At 44.7% G+C, this 7,412-nt stretch overlaps 1 pseudogene; it reads right to left on the reverse strand.

The window, feature by feature from the left end:
* Window positions 1-5,640: 5,640 nt before the first annotated feature.
* On the reverse strand, window positions 5,641-6,927 carry LOC140729918 (interferon-inducible GTPase 5-like; annotated as a pseudogene).
* Window positions 6,928-7,412: the final 485 nt, after the last annotated feature.

Below are 7,412 nucleotides of genomic sequence, written 5' to 3' on the forward strand. Positions count from 1 at the left end.
ACCCATAGATTCCAGTTCGGGAACACCTGGATTGTCTTCAGTCCTCAGCACACTTGCTGATGAAGTCCGTAACATTACAGACATCTTACTTTAGTCTGGCAGCACAGTCTTTTCAGCATGAACCATTCTTCCAATTCTGAGTTCATCTAGCTCCGTGAAGAAGCTCATATAATTCCTTAGACCAATATTGTGTGACTTTCTGTACTGGATCCTGACGATTTTGTTTCAGTTCTGATGCACATCCTGGCAGTCTCCTTTAGCAAGCCAATGGTAAATGGATGGAATGATGTTGCTTGCATGTTAAATAATGTCTTCGCCATGCTGTTTACCCATGACATTGCTTTCAACAAACTATTGTCTTGTATGTACCAATATCCTGGTCTGGAGATTTGCTGGTGCTACTTTGGATGGCTTAAACTAATTTGGCAGGGGGATGGGAATCATAGCCTAGGTCAGGGCAGCTGTGAACAGGTGACACTGTGGTTTCAGGCCTAGTCCTTGGTACAACCCGTCCATCTGCCCCTGCTCCCATCTAATCAATCAGCAAATCGAACTTGCATTGTCCCAGTTAAACAGTATTCAAAAGGATTTTGAGATCACAAGAAAAGTGACAGTGACGGGTGGTTGCTATTCGACTGTAAGCCTCCATCGACTCGGGCAGCAGCTCGGGGCACAGCTCCTTCATTCTGTAATATATACATATATATTTGTCTGGTTGTGTTTCACTATTTGGGATGTGAGGATGGGAGCGGGAGTCAGGCGTTGCAGCTAGGGCTGGGCCTCAAAGCCACAGTGTTGACTAATGGGTGTTGGAGGCCAGTTAACAGATGATTTCAGTGAGCTGGGGGTTCTGGGCTATATATATTCTATTTATAGATATATACATATGTAACACTCGCTTCGCCTAGCGGCTTAATCTCGTGGTTGGTAACCATCCCTCCCCCCACCCCGCCTGGCCAAACTTAAGAAACCTCGTTTGGGTGGATGCTGCATGATGTGTCCCCTGTTACAAATCAGTACCCCGAAATAACAAACAGAACACAATATGCGATTAAATTGTTAAGCTTTATAACCCTTACTTTGACAATGTGGTTAGTAGAGAAACAAAATATAAAAGAAAAAATGCTCCATCTTATTAAACAGTGTGTGCACAATCGTTGGAGCTCACTCAGTAGTCTGCCTTTGACCAGTCGATCTCCTTTGAGTGTCGCCGACCTTCGGACCCCCGCTCGGAGTCCACTCCATCTGGCGGCCTACCGAATCTCTCCATTCGCGTCTTCTCTCTTCAGCCCTCTCTCGCCCTCTCACCAAAGTCTGTGAAATCAACAGCTTCCAGAATCACCAGACAGGGCAACAGAATCCTGATTGGCTAACATGCATAATTATCTCCAGCCAGAACCCAACCATTTCTGCTACAGAGAAACCATTACCTCAACAGTTAACATTACAGAGAGACCATTACATTAGCCTTAACAGTGAAACATTACAAAGAAGCCATTACATAAATACATACATATTCTGCGTCGTTGTATTTTTACAACGTTGGGTTTATGGACTTGTATGTGTCAAGATACAGCCTTGCAGGGGGAGGTGGGCCTCGGCCTCAGGACTCTTATTACGTGATTGTGATCTTACTGTGTGACCGTTGGGTATGTGTCTTTACACCTTGACTCCATAGTAGTATTGTCCCGTTTGGCTGTATTCTTGGGTATCATACACTGTATGGTTAAAATACAATTAAACATGAATTGATTTGAATTGAATTGAATTGAATTGAATTGAATTAGGAAGGGCAAATAAAAATAACGCGTGGAAGCAGTGCAGTCATTCTTGGAGCAGCCATTGCTGTGAGTTGGTCAATGTTTGAAGTGGCTTTTGCGAGGTAAGTATCTGATAAGTTTCTATCTTTCTTCTTAATTCTTCATTCATCATCGTTTAGGGATTGGTGGTGCAGTGAGAATGGCTCCAGGGGCACTGTTTTCTACTGTGTGTGAGACGCGGGATTTCAGGGAGATATCCAGTCTCCCAGATAAACACATCTATACCAGGAGCACCAAGTTGCAGCTTCTCGGAGAATGTATTAAGGAATTGGAGCTACAACCCGAAAACCTTCGGCTCATATGGAAGAACGAGCAGGTGATAGACAGGAGCCGCTGGGACGTAGTCACCCCTAAGCTGCAGGACACAGGTTAATGGGTGACTGTCAGGAGAAGGAAGGTAAATAGGCAGCCAATGCAGAGTACACCTGTGGCTATTTTAATAACTCAATAATAAGTTCAATAGATGACTTACCATGCGGTTGGGAGGGTGGGTAGGCACACAGTAACTGACTCTCTGGATCTGAGTCTGGTGCCTGTGACTCACAAGAGCAGAGAGGTGAAGAGGACTACAGTGGTAATAGGAAATTCCATAGTTCAAGGAACAGAGGCAAGATGTTGCGGTTGCGATAGCGACACCAAGATGGAATGCTGCCTCCCAGGTACCAGAGTCAGTCGGGGATGTCTCGGATCAGGTTCTTAGCATCCTCAAGGGGGATGGTGAGCAGCCAGAAGTCTTGCTCCAATTTCGCACCAATAACGTAGATAGAAAAGGTGTAGAGACTCTGAAGAGAGATTTTAGCGAGCTATGTAGAAAGCTGAGGAACAGGCCCACCAGGGTATTAAACCCTCAATTGCTGCCTGTACCACGTGCCACGAGAATCATTAGAGCATGATTTGGCAGTGGACGTGTGGCTGAGGAACTGGTACAGGTGCCGGGGATCAGAAATATGGTTCTTCTGCAGAAGGTACAACCTGTACAAAAGGAATGGATTAAACCTGAACACAAGTGGGACTAATATCCTTACGGGCAGGTTTTCTAGAATTTATTGGTGTGGGGGTGGGTGCTGTGGGAACTAGAATGAAATTGCTGAGGATGAGGTAGTTGGTTCACAAACAGAGGCAATATGTAATGACTCTCCTTGCAAAATGAGGCTGGTGATTGGGCAAAATTGCAGTCGTCATGATGAGTTGCAATGAGTGGACATAATTATAAAGAGTGAATGGAGCAACACATTTAAAATGCCGGAGGAATTTCTCCAGCACTCTATGTGGGCTGCTTGGACTTCCAGATACTGCAGATTTTTTCTTGGTGAATAGAGGGCTGAACATGATATATTGAATTGTCACAGAATACCGGTTCACCCTGTACACATCAGACTTCCAATATAACTCGGAGTCCTGCCATGTGCAGAAGTTCGCTGATGACACGGCCATAGTGGGGTGCGTCAGGAATGGACAGGAGGAGGAGTATAGGAAACTGATACAGGACTTTGTGATATGGTGCAACTCAAACTACCTGCGTCTCAATATCACCAAGACCAAGGAGATGGTGGTGGACTTTAGGAGATCTAGGCCTCATATGGAGCCAGTGATCATTAATGGAGAATGTGTGAAGCAGGCTAAGACCTACAAGTATCTGGGAGTACAGTTAGACGAGAAGCTAGACTGGACTGCCAACACAGATGCCTTGTGCAGGAAGGCACAGAGTCGACTGTACTTCCTTAGAAGGTTGGCGTCATTCAATGTCTGTAGTGAGATGCTGAAGATGTTCTATAGGTCAGTTGTGGAGAGCGCCCTCTTCTTTGTGGTGGCGTGTTGGGGAGGAAGCATTAAGAAGAGGGACGCCTCACGTCTTAATAAGCTGGTAAGGAAGGCGGGCTCTGTCGTGGGCAAAGTAATGGAGAGTTTAACATCGGTAGCTGAGCGAAGGGCGCTGAGTAGGCTACGGTCAATTATGGAAAACCCTGAACATCCTCTACATAGCACCATCCAGAGACAGAGAAGCAGTTTCAGCGACAGGTTACTATCGATGCAATGCTCCTCAGACAGGATGAAGAGGTCAATACTCCCCAATGCCATTAGGCTTTACAATTCAACCGCCAGGACTTAAGAACTTTTTTAAAAGCTATTATTAATGCTTTTTGAGATAGTGATTTAGATGCATATCATATTTTTACTGAGTTAAGTATTGTATGTAATTAGTTTTGCTACAACAAGTGTATGGGACATTGGAAAAAAGGTTGAATTTCCCCATGGGGATGAATAAAGTATCTATCTATCTATCTACAGAATAAGTTAGATGAACTTGTAGCACAATTATGGATTGGCGTATATGATGTTGTGGGTATCACTCAATAGTGACTTAAAGAAAAATATAGCTAAGAGCTTAATGTCCAATGATACACATTGTATCGAACGGACAGACAAGAGGCAAGAGGGGATGGTGTAAAAAACTAAATCATATAATAAGAAAGAGCTGACAAATATTCAAAATGAGTTGAGTCACTGTGGGTAGAGCCAAGGAACTGCAAGCAGAAAAATACCCTGATGCGAGTTCTATACAAATCGCAAACAGTAGTAAGGATCTGGTCTACAAATTACAATGGGAAATAGGGAATGCATGCTAGATGCACAGTGTTATGATAGTAAGACGAGTAGGTTAGGAAAATCAGGTTGGTGCTGGATCTCAAAAGGGTGAATTTGTAGAATGTCTACAAGATTATGTTTCATAGCACCTCATGGTTGAGACCAATAGGGAGTCCCCTATTTTTGATTGGGTGTTAAAGATTTTGGCACGGACTAGATAGGCTGAAGAGCCCGCTTTTATACTGTGCTGCTCTTTGCATGTATGACTCTATGACTATGAATTATATTTCGGGTCAGTAATCCTGCCATCTGCTGTGCAGTAAAACCTTTGTGTTGTTACCCTGCCCTCTCCCCGATACACCGAGTCACCTGGTTGCACTGGAGACTGGGAATCATGAAGGTTAATGGAATTCATCGCTGTTCACAAAGAATGAGCACTGACGGAGAGGCAGTTGCTTGCTTCTGTCAGATTTTTAAATCACAATTCAAAAGTACATCAAAATATTATAGAAGAAGAAAACAAACATTAAGCTGGACTATGATGAAGGGTGTGTGCACGCTACTTGTCAGATTTAGCTACTGCATTGATACTTGGACTAAATAACACAGGATATTGAGTTTAAATTCCAGCAGGGCTGAGGAAATGAAATTTAGTATGTTGAAAGTTTCGACATTGAAGCTGGGAACAGTGACACGAATCCATACCTTACTGGACCCAGCACTGAATAAGGGGAAGGATATAATCATTGCCAACCTGCTGTCGCTGGAACTGGTCGTTGGTAGGTGGAACACCAGACCCTCCAGTTCTGATGAAATGTCACAGCCTGAAGCGTCAACTATTTATTCTTTTCCATAGGTGCTGCCTGATGCTGGAAATCTGAAATAAACCCAGAAGAGGTGGGTGGTTCATTGGGTCAGGCAGTGACAATGGAGAAACAGCTCCCGGAAATGATGGCAACAGGGATAGCACTCCTTATAGGGGTAACGGGATACACTTGGACTCAAGCGGCGTGAGGATTAACAGGAGTCGTGAAGAATTGTCTATTCCCCTCCATTGATGCTGCCTGACCTGCTGAGATCCTGTTGTGTGTTGCTCATGATTTCCAGTATCTGTAGAATCTCTTTTCCAGATGAGGACAGGGTGCCAGAAAGACATTGACTTTGTGTGCTAGATATCAGGATGGTGTGACAATCCCACTGTGAAAGAGGAAGAGGGGCACACTGATAACAGCCCTCAATTACCAATGCCTTCAGGGGAAGCGGCTGCCTTGGCATTTTGCAGGACAATTTTAGCTGTCTCCGCCATTGTATCAAGCGAATTCTTCAGCATCATGAGAGTCACCCCAAAGGATGATGTTGCCCCAAAGACAGAGCCCAAGATGGGGACAAAGTCAAGGAAGGGCTCGGCGATTGTCAGCGCCATGACAACTGTCCTTCTCTGCATCAGCAGCACTACCTGGTGACGTGTGATCTCCCCGAACATCCAGCCGTGCTCGCTACCTCTCTGCAGATGTGCTACACTGGTCCCCACTCTCTGGGCCAGTTTGCTGAGTGATGATTCATCCAGACCAAGGTTCTTCCGTATGAACAGGATACCAGAGGTAATGAGCGCCAGGTCACAGGCAAGAGACAAACCTGGAATGGGAACCACACCGATACCCCCCCGATATGGCGGACAGCATCTGGATGAAATTCCGCAGAACCTCGCGTTTTCTTTCTATAGCAGCTTCAAGTGTGTTGAGGAGTGCTGTGATGAATAGATTCTTCTCTGTCTCTGAGAGATTGGATACCACAGCCTCCTTTAATTCAGCAAAATCAAACTGATCAAGGTCAAATGCGGAATAGAGACAAATGGTAAGATCCTCTATCCCTGCTGCATGCAGTGAGGAGACGCAATATTCCCTAAAGGTCCGGAACATATCATCCTGATTGTAATCCTTCTTACGGCTTTCTGCCCTGACAGTCTCGTCGATCTTAGAGCGCACCAGGTAGAAAGGTTTGCCCGCCTTCTTCAGTGCCACAGCTAATAACTCGTCATTCTCCGTGAACCGAACAGCCGTCACAATGATGCCCAAATCATTCTGGGAAAAGTTGGTTTCCTTCATAAATGTTTTCACTGGAAACGTTGGTGTATTCAACCCATGGAAATCATAGTACAGAACGTTGGGAAAGATGGGGTGGGTGTAAGGTGTTATTTCCATGGTGGTCTCTGTGCTGCCAGTTGGGGCTTCCCCTTGTCATTTTTATCCAACCCAAGCAGGGCATTGATCAGGGTCGATTTGCCTGACCCACATTCACCCATCACCGCAATCCGGATCTGTACATTTTCGAACTGCTTGGATTTTCTCTCGATGACCAATTGAAAACCCTTCTGTCCTTCACTTTGATAGGCAGCCACTAGATCCTTCGCATCCTTGGTGCTGCAATACAGGTTGGATAAAACACCAGCCGTTTCCCACTGAAAGAGGAAAACATGTTTATTATGTTGGAGAAGGAAGTCGTCAGATCTCAAGGGATCCATTGCGAACGAGCCAAATGAATATAAAATGAGCTTGGTAGTATATGTAGGAGGATGATTGCTTTTCGAATTAGATGGGCGGCAACCACTTATGATTAAGGGGTCTCTTGATTCTTGTAATTATATTAATGATGTGCATGAGAATGTAAGTGCCATGATTAGTCAATTTGTGGAAGATAATAATGTTGTTGTTATAGCAGACAGTGGAGAAGGTTGTCTAAGATTACGACAAGATCCAGATCACTTGCGAAGTTTGGCCAAGGAGCAGCAGATGGCATTGAATGGACGTGGGCAAAGTGAGCAATTTCAGAAACGCAAGAATTGCCAGGAAAATACAATATCGACAGTTCCCTGAAAATGGTGCCACAGGTAGACAGGGAAGTGACGTAGAAATTAGAAGCAACACATACAAAATTCTGGAGCAAATTAACAAGGCAGGCAGCATTTATATAAAATATGAAACAGTTGACGTTTGGGCTGAGACCCTT

The sequence above is a fragment of the Hemitrygon akajei genome, chromosome 7, assembly GCF_048418815.1.
Source record: "Hemitrygon akajei chromosome 7, sHemAka1.3, whole genome shotgun sequence".
Classification (NCBI taxonomy): Eukaryota; Metazoa; Chordata; class Chondrichthyes; order Myliobatiformes; family Dasyatidae; genus Hemitrygon; species Hemitrygon akajei.